Below are 17,650 nucleotides of genomic sequence, written 5' to 3'. Positions count from 1 at the left end.
GCGTATGTATTAACAACCAAAGGTCATCATTCTTACCAATAGTATGTGGCGTGCCACAAGGAAGTATATTGGGGCCCCTTTTATTTAATACTTTTATCAATGATATCGTAAATATTGACACCACAGTTAAATTCATAATCTATGCTGATGATAGCACCTTACTTATTTCTGGGAGTAATATTAGCGCACTAGAGTTAAAATGCAATGATATCCTTACTAAACTATCGGCATGGACTAGAGTAAATAAAATCAAAGTAAACCCAACTAAATCCAAAGCCGTTATTTTTCGTGCTCAGAATAAAACAGTTCCTCCGGTGAATTCATTCGTTTTTCAAGACCAGCATATAGAAATAGTCAGCGAGCATAAGGTTCTCGGTGTGTATTTTTCTGCCCATCTTAAATGGGACGCTCAAATTATTCATATCTCTAGAAAACTGTCTGCTGTTACTGGCGTAATCTCACGCTGCCGCACATTTCTTCCCACAAGCGCTAAACTAAAAATATATTACGCTCTATTTCTTTCTCATATTAACTACTGTACACTGGTATGGGCAACAACAACTAAAAGAAATATTAACAAGCTTCTCGTTTTGCAGAGGAAAATTGTTCGTCTTATCGCAAACACCGAACCAACATCAAGTGTTAATTCCACAATAGGATCTTTTAATATGATCCGTGTAAATAATATATATGAATTTCGTTTGTTACAAATAACATACTTTTCTTCCACAGGTATGAGTAATTTCTTGACACAACTTGCTTCCCTTGAACATCGTACACCAAAAGTTAACACTCGTTGTACTGACACTTGGTCCTTACCACAGTTTCGAACTGATTACAAGCTGCAATCCTTGGCTCACAATCTGCCATTTTTTCTAAATAAATATAAAGATACTGCTGGATTTAGTCCAAAACAACTGCGAACATACTTTGTGAAAATGTAATCTGTATTTATTCTTATGTCATCTGAGAAAATGTCTGTCATCACTGTACTCTTTTTTTTTGCATTCATTCATTATTGATAAACATTCTGTTATCTTATTTCTGCTGTGTTGCTCTCATGCATACGCTGTATAATTTCTTTTCTATTTATTTATTGACGACCGCTACTGTATTGTTCATTAATTGTTATTTCGTTTTGTCTGCTGCTGCCATGTAATGGTTTCCTGGGCCTTCGTCAAGCTGTTCGTACAGCTTTTAGCCCAGGTGACCATCCAGATACTTTCTGGAGAATAAAATATGATTTGATTTCATCTTTGATTTGATTCGAAGGCTGCCCCTCTGCTAAGCAATATTCTCTTAAGCAGGGTGGATGGAATGATTGCCAAGAAATTGCATGTGCTGGGGGAAAATCTTTCGCTACGTCTGTGATTTTATGGTCTTTTACAAAGGTTGCGATAGTGTGGGGCCTGTGCATATTGTGAAGTTGTTTAAGGAGCAGGGCCTTTGTCTTAAGTTTAACTTGGAGAAAATGTCCCAACAAAAAGAGCTGTGGTTTCTGAACCTTACCTTGATGTTCTGCACACGCCATGTGTGCTAGCGATATTCGCCCAGTAGTGTTAAGCAGCTACTTGACTGTTGGTCGAACCATTCTAAGCTTGCGAAAGATAGAATTGCGCCGTCAAGTCTAGGCTCGGTATTGGTGAAGCCATGCTTTCACAGTGTGACAACTGGTTTCCAAGAGAAGATTTTAAGGCTAATGAAAGCATAATTTCCCAACCATGCTATTGCAGGAGCGTGCGATAAATTGTTAAAGCTGAGCGTATAAGATTGGGCAAGTTGGTCAGACATGCTCAAGGTAAGAATGGCGCAGCATCAAGTAACGAGGACAGCAGGAGAGCGCACCCACGCACAAGTGCCAACCTTGGAGCGGATACAGAATCCAAGAGCGCATGCTTGAAATTCAGCGTTGGCAGCCAAGGATCGGGCTCGTGCAATCTTGAGCGTTCAAATCCGTGTTTCCTCGTTTCCTTGACTGTCAACGCTGAATGTCAAGCACGCGCTCTTGGATTCTGTATCTGCTCCAGGGTTGGCACTTGTGCGTGGGTGTGCTGTCCTGCTGTCCTCTTTACTTGATGCTGCGCTATTCTTCCCTTTAGCATGTTAAACCTGAAACCCCTTTACAGGGACTGGCAGGATCAGGCCGGGGCCAGCTAGTGAGATGCCAAAAGACTGACTGTGTTACTGTACATACATAGATTGTCTCAAAATTTGAAAAAATATGGCCACAAGGTATGACGTAAAAATGCTGTTCTCGGACCCTAATAAGTTGTCTATAATCTTTAAAATTGTTAATTTTGTGAATTTCATTCGGGAAAAGCACATGTGTCGAGTGAAACATGGCAACATATATGTGCCGTGCAAAATGAATGTGGTGTGTCTGAGATCATTGTAATGTGGTTGGGCTTATGTTGGTGAAACTGGAAGGTGTATCAATGTAATACTACAGGAGCACAAGAGGCATTTGAATATTGGTAGAGGTTCTAACTTTTCTTTACATTGTATGGGATGTGAAGGCTGCTAGCCATTCCTCTCAGCAACACGCATTTTGGCGATACGTTCAGATCAGATTAACCGGAAAATTATCGAGGCTGGACATATGACTCGGTGACAAATGTGTGAGTGTTCTGACTATAGCTCTAACATGCAGCGAGTTGGACTATCTAGATGAGATAACCTTCTAGAACCTTCTATCCATAACCTTCTATGAAGAAACCAATCAACCCTTGGCCCTCAGTCCCCAGCGGCTGCGGAGCAACTGACCACGGCGGCGGTAAGACCTGTGACGCAGCGGAGGGTGCTAAGAATTTCTGGCTCCGGACAGACCTCCATAGGAATCTGAACCTGGCAACAATTAACACTAGAACTTTATCTAGTGAGGCTAGCCTAGCAGTGCTGTTGGAGGAAATAGCAGGAATTAAATGGGATGTCATAGGCCTTAGTGAAGTTAGGAGGGCAGGTGAGGCGTATACAGTACTAAAGGACGGACACATACTGTGCTATCGCGAATTAGCGGATAGACGAGAACTAGGTGTGAGATTCCTCACTAATCAGGATATAGCTGGCAACGTAGAGGAGTTCTGTAGCATTAACGAGAGGGTAGCAGCTTTGTGATTAGGCTCAATAGGAGGTACAAGCTGAAAGTGGTGCAGGTCTACGCGCCTACATCCAGCCATGATGACGAGACCGTTGAAGTTTCTATGAACAACAATAACTGATGGGCACGTTGGTCTGACATGATTTCCAGTGAAACAGCGCAACGGCACAAGGCCAGAGGACAAGAAAGGACGATACACAGCGCTGACGTGGAATCGGCAATGAATAAAGTAAAATCACACTACACTGTACTGATGGGCGACTTCAATGCGAAGTTGGGCAAGATGGAGGCTGGCGACCACGCGGTAGGCGACTATCGGATAGGTTCTAGAAATAGCAGGGGAGAGTTATTAGTAGAATTCGCAGATAGAAATAATTTACGGATCATGAATACTTTCTACCGCAAACAAGAGAACAGGAACTGGACCTCGAAGAGCTCCAATGGTGAGACTAGAAATGAAATCGACTACATACTATGCGCTCATCCTGGCATCGTTCAGGATTTGGCCGTCCTCGGAAAAGTGCGCTGTAGCGACCACAGAATGGTAAGGTCTCGAAATAGATAGACTTGAAGAGGGAATGGAAGAAGCTAGTGAAGAGGAAGTCCTTTAACGAGTTAGCGCTAAGAGGCAAAATACAGTATTTCAGGATATCGCTGCAGAACCGATATTCAGCTTTAACTGAGGAAGACGTTCTTGATGTTCATACAATGAACGATAATTTGACGGCTATCATTACGGAGTGCGCAGTAGAAGTAGGCCGTAGGACGATTCGACAGGATACCGGCAAGCTAGGATCTAATTAAGAAACGCCAAAGCATGAGGGTGCCTAACACTACCAATAGAATAGAACTGACAGAGCTATCGAAGTTAATAAATAAGCGCAAGGTAGCCGACATAAGGAAGTTTAGTATGGAGAGAATCGAGCACGCTCTAAAGAACGGAGGTAGCCTAAAAGGGGTGAAGAGGAAACTAGGCATAGGTAAAAACCAGATGTATGCGCTAAGAGACAAGGAGAGCAATGTCATTAGCAATATGGAAAAGACAGTTAAAGTAACCGAAGAGTTCTACACAAATTTTTACAGTAGCCAATGTAATCATAGCGTTAATAAGAGAAACAGTAGCGCAGAGCAATGTGTCATCCCGCCAGTAACAAAAGAAGTAAAGAAAGCCTTAAGAGCAAAAGAAATGGTAAAAGCAGCTGGGGAGGATCAGGTAATACAGCAGATCTGTTGAAGGATGGAGGGGAGGTCGTTCGAGAAAAACTAGCCACCCTGTATACGCAATGCCTTATGACCTCAACCGAACCGGAAGCTTGGAAGAATGCCAACATTATCTTAATTCATAAGAAGGGAGACGCCAAGGACTTGAAAAATTATAGACCGATCAGCTTACTATCTGTTGCTTACAAGGTATTTACTAAGGTAATCGCTAATAGAGTTAGGAAAACCTAAGACTTTAATAAACCAAATGATCAGGCAGGCTTTCGTAAAGGATATTCCACAATCGATCATATTCACATTATCAATCAGGTGATAGAAAAAGGCGCAGAACCAACCTCTATATATAGCCTTCATTGATTACGAGAAAGCGTTCGACTCTGTGAAATCCTCAGCAGTCATACAGGCATTGCGTAATCAGGGTGTAAAAGAGCCTTATGTCAAAATACTGGAAAATATGTATAGCAACTGCACAGCTACCATAGTCCTCCATAAAGTCAGCAATAAAATTCCAATAAGAAAGGGCGTCAGGCAAGGAGACGCGATCTCGCCAATGCTATTCACCGCCTGTTTACAGGAGGTATTCCGAGGCCTGAATTGGGGAACAGTTGGGAATAAGAGCAAATGGACAATACGTAAATAATCTGCGATTTGCTGATGACATTGCCTTGCTGAGTCACTCAGGAGGTGAACTGCAAATCATGATCAATGAGCTGGGCAGACAGAGCAGAATGCTGGGTCTAAAAATTAACATGCAGAAAACCAAAGTAATGTTCAACATTCTAGCAAGGGAACAGCAGTTCACAATTGGCAGTGAGCGCCTGGAAGTGGTAAACGAAGGAATACGTCTACTTAGGGCAGGTAGTGAAAGCTGATCCGGATCATGAGAGGGAAATAACTAGAAAGATAAGAATGAGGTGGACCGCTTATGGCAGGTGGATGACACTGGCAAAAGACATCGTTAATTGGAGAGACATGAGAGAGGCATTTGCCCTGCAGTGGGTGTAATAAGGCTGATGATGATTATGATGAGAGGAATCTTAAGGGCGATCTTTTACTTATGGTAGGATGTAGCTTTTGTGTAAATGTGTGGTTTGTGGTGTTTGGCATTTCTATATACTCCCTGTTCACTTCAATAAACTTCAGTTGCGAGTCAGCGATTGTTTTGTTTCCTTTCTCATCCCTGTCTCGTGGTGACAGATTCACGTACTTGTAGAGTAGATTGTGTACTTTCAGAGACTGGTGAAAAAAAGACAGGAATTTTCTTTCTTTTATGCTGAATGAAAGGTTGAAATTTCTTCAGATAGATGTTTGCAGCATGAAATTCTATTCGAAAGGTAAAAACCGCTAAACTGTACATTTTATGCGAAAGGGTGCTGATGCTGCATGCAATTGCAAACATTCGTCCAGGTTATCTTGCCACCGTCCTTCTTCTTTGAGCCAGATTTTCTGAAATAATGTTTTGTCAGATTTATTTCAATCAGGATTTCTAAGAACATATTAAGACCAAATTTGGTGACCATATATAAGAAATTTCGAAGCGTAATGATCATTGGTATTGTTTAGTCAGGGGCAGTACAATGAGAAGTAGATTGTATATAGTAAAATTAAATCTGTTTCCAAATTTCTTATCTTTTATCTTATCTTATCTTTCTTTCTTATATCTTCACAGAGTTTCTCATAATCTTAAGAAAGTTGGAAACAGATACGGTGTTAACGTGCTTTTCTCCGCCCCAAGCAAGCTATCAACAGTTTGCCCAATGATGATTAGTAAGAAAAGGCCGATTTGCACTATAAACCACCAACTTGTTTTCACCCGTTGCACTACTGAGGTAGTGTACAGCATTCCGCTCACTTGCAATAGAGTGTACATTGGTCAAATGGGACGCTGTTTTAATGAGAGAGCTAGGGAGCATTATAATCTGGTGAAAGAAGGGAAAAGTGGCCATCTTGCTATCCACTGCCGGGATTGTAAGTGTAAACCCATATTTCGGAAAGCTAAAATTCTTGGGCGTGGAAGAGATCGGATGGAAAGAGATTATTGAAGCATATCACATCAGAAAAGCAGGTGATCAGTGTGTCAGCACCGCTTCCTCGTCTCTTCTTGATAATGAAATGGCGTTTTTGAATCATTGCGGTTGATTGCCACGAGGCGATAGTAGCGCTGTACTTAAGCTTTGGTATTCTCAATAAAAATCTGTTGGAAGTGCAGCATTCGTCCTGTCGTATGTGTGTCTTTTCCGTCCCCGTTTTTTCGTGCTGCTTCGTTTTCTCAAGATGGATCATTACCAACTGGCCCAACATTCGGTGCTTTTACTCGACAACTGAAAAAGAGTGTTTCGCTGTCATCTGGGCGATCACCACATTCCGGCTCTATCAGTACGGTCGCCCTTTTCGCGTCGTTACCGACCACCTTTCCCTGTGCTGGCTAGCCAATCTCAAGGACCCCGCAGGCCGCCTTGCTCGGTTGAGCCTGCGGCTACAGGAATACGACGTCACCATGATCTACAAATCCGGCCGCAAACATCATGATGCTGACTGTTTGTCTCGAGCCCCCGTGAATCCGGCGCCAGGGGGCGATAATGAGCAAGGGGAATTGATTAAACAGACATTACCGGGACTAATATATGCGGACGATATAGTGATAATGGCTGACAACAAGGAAGACCTGCAGAAGTTGTTAGACATATGCAGTACAGAGGGAGATAGATTAGGCTTCAAGTATAGTAAAGAAAAATCTGCAGTCATGACATTTAATGAAGAGGGCGGCGAGCATAGAATACAGGAGTTCGTGCTAAAGGTAGTGAATGAGTACAAGTATCTTGGGGTGTGGATAAATAACAGTGTTGAGTATCTGACAGAGCATGAAAAATATGTAATGAATAAAGCTAGTAGGAATGCAGCTGTCATGAAAAATAGGGCACTGTGGAATTACAATAGGTATGAGGTGGTAAGAGGGATCTGGAAAGGGGTGATGGTCCCTAGCCTGACCTTCGGGAATGCGGTCCTGTGTATGAGGCCAGATGTTCAAGCAAGGCTGGAAATTAGGCAACGGGGAGTAGGGAGGTTAGCTTTGGGAGCACATGGCAATACACCAAATCAGGGGGTACAGGGTGATATGGGATGGGCGTCTTTCGAGAGCAGAGAGGCTAGCAGTAAGATAGCATTTGAGGAACGATTGAGAAGGATGGAGGAAAAGCGGTGGGCTAGGAAAGTTTTCAGATACCTGTATATAAAGAATGTTGACACGAAATGGAGAAAGCGAACTAGAAAATTGACAAGCAAATATCTGGACAGCAGTAAGGGGGCAAATCAGCAATTATCGGTTAAGAAAAAGGTTAAAGGAACAGAGAGAGCTTTGTGGAAAACAGGGATGCTGACGAAATCGGCACTAGAAACATACCGGACCTTTAAACAGGAAATTGTCAAAGAAAATATCTATGATAATTGTAGGGGAAGTTCTTTGTTGTTTGAGGCCAGGACTGGAGTTTTGCGGACTAAGACGTATAGAGTCAGGTACCAGGAGATAGACACTTTGTGCATTGCGTGCGGAGAGGAGGAGGAAACGGCTGAACACTTGATACTTTTCTGTAAAGGGCTTCACCCTACAGTGGAAGGCAGCGGGGCTGACTTACCCAAGGCATTGGGGTTTAGGGATAGTGAAGGGAAAGTGGATTTTAAGAGGTTAGAAGTAACCAAGCGAAGGTTATCTGATTGGTGGCTAAAAGCAAGACAGGAGTAAAATTTCACAAGACATGGCTAGGTGGCTTGAGCCACCGCCCGATGTAAAGGGTTCAGCCGTATCCATCCATCCATCCATCCACGGCTTCCTTGGGGCATTGGGCACGGCAGATATGGCTGCTCGGCAGCGCAATGATGCTCAGATTCGTCAGCTGATTGCACACCTGGGAGGCCATGAAGACGTGGTGCCCAGTGTTTTCCTGCCTATTCTGCCGACGTTCCGGATTCTGCACGGCGTATTGTACAAGCAGAACTTCGACAGCAGCCCGAGGTCATGGCTCCTTGTTGTGCCAGAAGACTTGCGCGCCGAGGTGGCCGAAGCTTGTCACGATGATCCTAGAGCTGGTCACCTTGGCTACAGCCGAACTCTTGCACGTATTCGAGAAAAGTATTATTGGCCGCAACTTCCTAAGTACTTCCGTCACTACGTCAAAACTTGTCGAGAGTGTCAAAGACGGAAAAGACCTTCCACACGACAAGCTGGTCTTCTCCAGCCGCTAGAACCACCGCATGCTCCGTTCCACACAATCGGAATGGATTTTCTCGGCCCATTTCCAACGTCGAAGTCGGGTAACAAGTACATTATCATAGCCACCGACTACCTAAGGCGATACGCCTAGTTCCGAGCACTTCCTTCTGCGACGGCTGCTGAGACCGCCAAGTTTTTATTGAGTGCATTGTGCTCCGTCATGGTGCCCCTGCCGTTTTGATCACTGACCGGGGTGCCGCGTTTCTGGCACAGCTCACACAGGAGATCCTCCGTCTCAGCTGCACCAGCTACCGCCGAACTACGGCGTACCACCCACAAACCAATGGGGTGACGGAGAGGCTGAACAAGACGATGGCTGACATGATCGCCATGTATGTGGACGTCGCCCATCGCAGTTGGGACGAGGTACTACCCTACGTTACCTTCGCGTATAATACCGCAGTCCAGGAGACGACAGGTATGCCCCCTTTCCAGCTGGTGCATGGCAGACAGGTCACCACAATTATTGACGCTATGTTGCCACACGAGCCGTCTGTCGACGTAGTCGATGATGCCCGTCTAGTCTGCGAGCGCGCGGAGGAAGCTCGGCAACTCGCTCGACTCCGCCTCCAGCACCAACAGCATACAGACGCTCGTCGGTACAATCTCCGTCGACGTGATGTCCATTTTTACCCTAGTGACAAGGTATGGGTGTGGACGCCGGTACGGCGTCGAGGTCTCTCCGAGAAACTCATGAAGCGCTACTTTTGCCCGTATACGGTTCTTCGCCGCATCGGTGAGCTGAACTACGAGGTGCTTCCAGAAGGACTGCGACCGTCGTCTCGCCGTTACTCCCGCCCTGAAAGTGTGCACGTTGTCCGGCTTAAGCCGTATTACATGCGATAATCGCCTGCATTTTCCACTGCCTTCTACATCGGCCAGCAAGATTTCTGGGCCCCTGTATGGTTTTCCGCCGCGTGATTTTTGCTCTCGGGTTAGCATCGGGACGATGCTTCTTTATAGGGGGAGGTAGTGTAGAGAAGAGAAAGATGAAGTGCGATTGGCGCGTGCCGAAGATGACGCTGCTGCTGGCGGACCTGTGTTCTGGTTCGTGTGTTCTTGTGCTCCGGATATCACCAGCTGTGCTCGCCGCCGGCCTCTACGTCAAGCAAGCCGTGACAATATGCGTTGGGAGACTTCGGAGACGAAGTTTTCATACGTTTCATAGTTTTCATGCTACGAAGCGCACACATGCCCATTGACGCCTTAAAACTAACTTGCAAACTTGCAAGCTCAGCGATGCAGAGCCACACCACCGCAGCTATCGAGAACCCTAAGGGACACCAAAAAAAAAAAACCACTGGCATGTCAAACACTTCGGTGTAGCAGGGCATCGCTGGCGACTGACCATCCGTGCACTTGAGTGGTTTCACGCTGGCAGACATTGCACACGGTCATGATGCAGGGCGCTTCAACAGCTAATAGAGAGCTCTAGAATAGGAAATGCAGATTTGCGCGCAGTAAATGCAAGTATTTTGAGGCTGATTCTGCTTTATGTTACATCATTCAACATACGCAGTCGAGAGGACTCGGTGATAGTGCGGCCATCCAATTGAAATGAAGAGAACAATTTATGCAACAAACTGGTACTTGTTAAGCCTAGGAGTACCGAATTGTCCAACGAAATAAAAAACAGGCCGGATTTATCGTCCGTCCAATTTGTTACAGGCAAGACAAGACGAAGCGAAAGTCCCGTACCCAGTTTATACCCACTTCACAAGCCGAAAAACGCAGTAACATCGACGAATTCACTTCGAAGCGAGAGGCTCCACTTCAGAGCTCGCCGCCATGTTGGCTGTCGAGCATCTGCTGCGTACGCTATGTGCTATGTGTTTGACGTCACCATCCGGTTTCTTCGACCCTTTTCGCTGCATCCGAACTGCCACTTCCGCTTCCGGCGTTTCGACCAATCAGGTGTATCCGTTGCGGCAGATCATGACGCTTTTATGCGAAGCATATTATCAGCGTTTCACTTCGGTGCTCGCAACGGTTACACGCCGGCTTCGACCTTGAGCTATACCACGTGAGACCATGGCGTCACGACCGAGGAGAGGCAGGCCGCATCTTGCGCCGTCGCGACGGTTGCGCGCCGGGCGACCACGTGACACCATGACGTCACGATCGAGGAGAGGCAGAGCCGCATCTTGCGCCGTCGCGACGGTTGCGCGCCGGGCGACCACTTGACACCATGACGTCACGACCGAGGAGAGGCAGAGCCGCATCTTGCGCCGTCGCGACGGTTGCGCGCCGGGTGACCACGTGGTACCACGTGACGCTACGGCGACGGTATATAAGGGAGGCTGCGCTTGCCTCCGATAGACACTCGTTGCGATGGCTCCTGGAGGCGCGGCTGCACGGTGGAATGAGAAGCGAAAGCTGCGGCGTGCCACGGAGAGCCCTGAAGAGCGGGAAGAACGTCTGGCTAAGGAGCGTGTTCGGGCTGCGGCTCCCGCTAATATGCTTCGCATCTGCCGGGCTTAACCAAGTTAAGCCTCTGCCATTTTATTATGACACAAACTCGGAATACGGACCCTGATTGCTTGTGGGCAAGTGCCGGGTACCCACCGCTGATACAATGGGTACCAGCTTTCACCTGGCCTTGTTCTCAGCTTCTTTAGGGTGAAATGCTTGGGAAATGGGTCTTTGGCCCCACCTTGAGATGAAGAAAATACCTTGTGCCATGGTGCTCTTTGGGCTCAGATGCCCTTGCGCCATAAAAAATCACAATCTTCATCATGCTTGTGGGCAAGTGTCCGGCCTTTTTCCGATGTTACCAATGTTCCTTGCTCGCTAAGTTGTGCATTGAGTACTATGTACTGAAAAGCATCTGCATTTAATTGTATCTCGCACCCATCCTGAGCTACTTTCTATTTGCACAAAATGATAGACAATCGTAAAGACTTTCATCCTCACAGTGCCGCCCGGCTAAGCGCATTTTGTCTGCTTCTTTCTGGACCTGTGGTTTTTACTGTTTACTGTAATGAGAAATGAATTTTGGGCAATGAATCATAACGGCTTGGTTCTCAGTGAATGGTAAAAGAATGCAGCGCGAAAAAAACAAGGACGAACAGAAGTGGACAGGACAGGGCGCTGACTACCAACACATTTATTCAGAAGGATGAGCAGCTTATATAACGCAGTACAACACCCACGTGACCAAGAAAATAGCAAACGCGTTCAACTATCTAATACAAAAAAAACAAAACGAAGTACACAGTATCAAAGTGATACATATCTGGGTAATGCAAAGTCAGCCAAGAACCGATAAAACCAAGAGGACGGTTCTTGGCTGACTTTGCATTACCCAGATATGTATCACTTTGATACTGTGTACTTCGTTTTGTTTTTTTTTGTATTAGATAGTTGAACGCGTTTGCTATTTTCTTGGTCACGTGGGTGTTGGACTGCGTTATATAAGCTGCTCATCCTTCTGAATAAATGTGTTGGTAGTCAGCGCCCTGTCCTGTCCACTTCTGTTCGTCCTTGTTTTTTTCGCGCTGCATTCTTTTACCATGTTCACTGACCAACAAGCCCAAACAGCCGCTTTAGTTCAGTGAATGGCTTTTGCAAGCTTCTACGAAAGCCGATTGTTCAATAGCGGATGGTTCAAGTGTATTTGTGAAATTTATAATTGGCGTTGTGTGACTACTAAATGAGGATTTTTTTATGCTTTTCAGATGGATCCGACAGCAATGTGCAGAGGTACAATGGGTGTAGTTTGTCATGAAAATAAAACGTGTACTTGTACTCACCCAAACACTTACTACATTTTCATTCTAAGCTCCATTCTTTGTGCGTATGCAGTACATAATATGCGTAAAGGAAAGTCTTGTACATAATACATATTTCTTCGGCATGTGGACTATATCTGCTATATCTGCAGGGAACATTGTGGGCAGAAGCTATACAAAGACGCATGTTCATGTACAACAGAAAATACATATTATCAATACAGATAATTTCCGCTCTAGATGCAATGATTTCGGAGTGAACGGAGAAGGTATCAATACACATTGCGGAACCTTCAATAAGAACAAAGCAGAAGCATTCGTTGTGAAAAAACGATTTCGTTCTCGTGCATAGCATGGCGTAACTTTCTCTTACCAAAAATGTGACAGTCGTCATACGGAGTCTCTGTTTCTGACATTTAGTCCGCACATCATGTTGCGAAAAACCCTCCGGCAACGCATTAGCAGCAGGTTTCTCTGTACAGCGGAGCATTTTTTTTACAGTGTACTGGACGAGCGTTGCACCAAAAGGCAAGGTTGCGCGAGAAAAGAATCAGGCAGGCGAAACGCACCTTCATGGATAGTTGCTGAGCGATAAGGGTGAAACATTTCCACACCAACGTTTTAGGCTTCGGCGCACTCTGGATGAGCAGAACTTCTTAGTTGTGGCAAGTGAATAATGGAAAGTCGTGGGCGGCGCTGCCTCTCACGCGACCTTGCATGCATGCCCTCTTTTACTTGCTCTCATCTTAATGATTATTTACTATTCACGCACTAGCCGAACAACAAGCGTTATGTGGGAGGCGGTAAGTTAGTTCGCCGCCGCACAATTAGGTAGAACAGTACTGAAGATACAGGCCTGAAGTTTAAGCAAGTGTGTACACAAGCGTTACCGGCGGTCGTGTAAATCATTACCTTTAATGGTAAGCGCCGTGATACAGAAACACTGATTCAGCTTAGCTGCCAGGTTAACTATTAGGAAAAGAAGAAAACAACAATACAGAGCCTCCGCATGCGGTATTCTATGCTACACAGACCGCAATCACCTTGACGGCTGCTCTTCGAAAGCTCAAATTTTCCCACTGATTACGGTCTGTGAAGACATCCCCTTGACCTGGGGTGGTTTTATAAGCGCCCAGTGTTTCAATTTTTACAGGCTTTGGGAAAAAAGACCAAGCCACCAAGTTTAAAACCGCCATCCTTTGCTGTGCTTCGATGTCGTATCCCCCCTTTCGTTTTCTCAAAGTAAATCCTCATTTAAGCGGCTTATGCGCGTGCAATATTAAGAGCGCTGCGCTGAACGCTCGCCCGTCGATAAACTTAATACCTCGCTTGAGCAAACGTGACGAAGGAAAAAAAAGTGTGGACACTGCGCGGACGGATAAAGCACACAATGGACAGGGCCAATGCTCCCGAATATTTGAGCTATTTATAACGCTGCCTATGAAGGCGCCGATCCATACTGGATGGCAATAAAAAAGGTCAAGAAAAGAGCCAGGATTATAAGATGAGCACTAAGCCCGCATAACTAGAGAACAAGTGAGACACAAGCATGCACACACACAATTATACATGGCACCATGAGCCCAAACAAGCGCAATAGCTCGCACGCACAAAATGGTACGAGAGGCGCAAATACCAAGCTAGTCCCTCCCTCCATTCGCCTATTTACTAGCTTTCGACAGTTAGCCGCTAAGGCTTGCCGTGCTAACGCCCGTTTCCTTAGCCCATCATGAGCGTCGTTCCCGGCAAGGTGCCTTGGGACGAAATAAAAATTTCGCCTCAATGTGATCCGCAGAGATTTACTGGGTAACCTCAGTGGCGGCAGGGACCGGCTCCTCACGAGTCGTGGAAGCGGGCTGCATGGCATTCGCGTGTATCACCGCAAATTCCCCATTTGAGCCGCGCAGCTTTTTTATGAGATGGGCAACACCGCGGCTCCATCTGTCCGCACTCTTCCGCTGTGGGTTTTCCATCGTCGCGAAACGGGGCGCATCGCAGTCAAAGAAAGATGTAAACGAGCCTCAAAGGTGAAACAGGGGCCAGCTGCACCTATAACCCTCCTATAGTCTGCACAGAAAGGTACTAGAAAGAGGGCAGAGTTAACTTTCATGCTGCTGAAGGCACAACTCGCACAAGCGCAGAACTCCGCGCTAATTTGGACAACTTATAGAGCAGACAAGGGAATGGAAAAGAGGGGCTCGTTATGACATACATGATGGAAGCGAACAATCACCGAAACCAAGGAGCATAGGAATTTTATTTAATTTGTATTGTTCATCAATGAGATATTACAAAGTGATTATTTTTAAAGATAACCGATTAGAAAGCAGAAGAAAAACAACCACATGCCGCCGGTAGGATCCGAACCCAGCTAAAGAGGGCCTCAATTCTGGCAGTCTTGATGGCGTAGGTAGCATAAGAGGGTTCTCGCACAGCTTCCACCCTCACCGTTCGACCACATTTCTACGTGGCACTCGCGGTAACACAGGACGAAATACGTCCGCCGCTATGAACGAGGGTGGCACTGGTGAACACTCTCAAGGTTCACTTACAATGTATACAAATACCCCTGAAAGCAGATTGGATAGCCGTCGCGGTAGCTCGGTTGGTAGAGCACCGGATGCAAAATTCGGAGGCCGTGGGCTCGCATTCCACCGGCGTCATGTGGCTGTTTTTCTCCTGCTTTCTTATCATTATTTTTAAAAATAATCACTCCATATTCTCCCACTGTTGAACACCACAAATTAACAAGAAAAATTTCCCTATGCTCCTTGGTTTCGGTCACTGTTCGCTTCTGTCATGTTGGACTACCTGTAGTCTCTCGAAATGAGCAGTTATTTTCAAAATTTTGCTACATCGAAATGAGGCCGCCATGTTTCTGAAGCAACAAATTGTCTAAGCTTGACATTGCGACCGTTTCAGCGTTGTATCTGCTGTCCTGAGAAGGAGACACTATGACGACACACGTGTGAATGTGCCGTCACACGCACACTGAATGAACATGTGAAGCAGTGTGCGCACTCCCCTCCAGGAATGTAATGCCGAAGTGCGGTAAATATTTTATCTTTTTTCTTCTTTTCTAGAAGCTAGAAGTGAGATATGTCCTCACAAAATGCACTGAAAGCAACTTTCCTTTGGTTTCCAGCAAAAAAGAACGTTTCTGAAAAATGAAAGATAACGCCGTCCATAGAACAGGGACACGTACGACTAACAAACCGCACGTGAAAGCACAAGGTCAAGCAGCGCTTCTCGAAGCGTTATTGACACCCCGAACTGGAACGTTAGAAAAACGAATAATAGCCGAAAAACAGTTGAGTGATAATTTTCTGCTGATTAAGAGGTGCGTCGACCATTTGCCCGGATTACCTTTTAAGAGCCCACTTGATAGTCACAGTCGCCATGAATATCCTTGAGTCATGCGAAGCGCGTGTGGCGTCGCATTGATAGCGCGTCGCTTATCGCTATAGTATAAGCGCCGAGTGTCGGGCACTCCGTGTTCTTCCTGGCTCAGCACTGGCGTGCTGATAAACCGTCTAGTTGGTCGTCACTCTGCCTCGTCGCTTGCGGCTACAACGTAATGGTTACGAGGGTGGGACAAGAAATCCGCCGGCTTGCAAGAAACCACTTGAAACGGTGCCGCAGCGTGCTGCGAGGAGACTGGGAGGATGGCGGCCAGTGAAAGGTTCGATCAGTTCATCAAGGACGGCGATGAAGACTTCGAGTCCTACGTGGAGAGGTTCGAACACTTCCTGAAGGCCACCAAGGTGAGCGACGACCCGAATGTGTCAGTTTTCATAACGACAATAGAGAAGAAGGCCTACAAAACTCTAAACTTTGCTGGAGCCGGAAAACCCGGAAAACATGACCACGTTGATTGTCGTGAAGACAAACGAGACTACCAACACTGTGCTGTTGGGATGTGTCTGGCTGGCGGCACTGAAGTTAGTAAGCGCTCAAGGAAGTACGCGCTCGTGGTGTCTAAGTCTCCTTCTTCGTGTCTGTTTTTTGTGCGCTTGTACCTGTTTGCAATGCACCAACTCGCCCAACAGTCCAAGTTAGACTCGTCTAGTGTGCATGGGGTTTGCTTGGACTAAGTGACGGCGCTCCTTGAAAGGTACGCTAATGTTTTTGAGCCTACCTTGGCCCTGATCAGGGCCGATTTAATGGCCCTGTCCTTGAAAAAAAGATAGTACACGCGTGTTTTGTAAAGCGCGATCGGTGCAATTTGGGCTTTTAGAAGCAGTGACTTCGGAATAGCAGAATCTTGTGAAGACAGGAGCGCTAGTTCCTGTTCAACAGAGTGACCAAGTCAGGGTATATGTGCCGTCTTCAAAGTGACTCTAAATCCATGCCCCAGAACAGATCATTATCCGCTTCCCGTAATGGAGGACCTGATTGTAAAAATCGCAGGGTGTAAATATTTTACTGTGCTTGATATGTCTACTGCATATCAGCAGCTCCAATTCCATCCGCAGGCGCAGTCACTAGTTGTGGTCGACACACATTCCGGGTTGTTCAGTTGCACACATTCGGGGTTGTTCAGTTGCACACGCTTACCTTATGGCGTTAAGAGTGCACCTTCGACCTTTCAGGCAGCCATGGATGACGTGTTGGAAGGTGTGGATCGTGTAGCGTGCTATCTGGACGACGTGCTGATAGCAGGCGCTACAGTTTAGGAGTGTTTCCATAAAATCGAAAGAGTGCTGCCACGGTTTCAGGACACAGACATACGAATGAACTCAGAGGAACCAACGCAAAAAGAACAACGGACAAGAAACAAGGAGGCCGACACGGACATAAGCGCTGAACTTTCAACTTTATTTCGGAAGAATTATTACAACGTATTTATACAGTAACCTGTCAGAGGCAATGACACACAAGCATGGCAAAGCAATCTTTTGGTCGGACAATGACTCAGGAATTAAATGAAGGGGCAGTGGCAAGAAGCAAGCAAAAACGAACACAGCTCTTTACTATAAGATATCAAGGGAAGAAAAAGCAATAAAAAGAAATTTGAAGATGAATGGCCAACGAGGAACAAGCCATAAACAAAAGCAGAGATAAAAACATTGCCATGAAGCTAAATAACTGTGCAAATGCGTTGTAATAATTCCGAAAAAAGGTTGAAAGTTCAGCGCTTCTGTCCGCCTCCTTGTTTCTTGTTCTTTTCGCGCCGGCTCCTCTGAGATCATGGCCTACCAACTGGCCGAACAAGTTTTCCTGAAATACGACTGAAGAAAGAAAAGTGCAAACTCTTTCACATGAAAAACTAATAAAAGCCATAACGGAGGCTCCGTCACGAAAGAATGAGGCACAGTTGCGAGCCTACCTGGG

The 17,650-nt window shown here is 45.9% G+C and overlaps 1 protein-coding gene and 1 long non-coding RNA gene across 11 annotated transcripts in view; one reads left to right on the top strand and one right to left on the bottom strand.

The window, feature by feature from the left end:
- Positions 1–17,650, bottom strand: part of LOC144116373 (protein tolkin-like) — a 1,150,388-nt gene that overhangs the window by 337,338 nt on the left and 795,400 nt on the right. The window lies entirely within an intron of this gene.
- LOC144116374 (uncharacterized) overlaps positions 15,836–17,650 on the top strand; it is a 158,011-nt gene continuing 156,196 nt past the window's right edge. For all 8 annotated transcript variants that reach the window (XR_013311856.1, XR_013311857.1, XR_013311854.1 and 5 more), the window contains exon 1: positions 15,836–16,080. This is a non-coding gene — a long non-coding RNA (uncharacterized LOC144116374). The remainder of the gene's footprint in view (positions 16,081–17,650) is intronic.

Source organism: Amblyomma americanum, chromosome 1 (genome assembly GCF_052857255.1).
Source record: "Amblyomma americanum isolate KBUSLIRL-KWMA chromosome 1, ASM5285725v1, whole genome shotgun sequence".
NCBI lineage: Eukaryota > Metazoa > Arthropoda > Arachnida > Ixodida > Ixodidae > Amblyomma > Amblyomma americanum.
The sequence above is the reverse complement of the archived record's forward strand: the minus strand, read 5'-3'. Positions and strand labels throughout refer to the sequence as shown.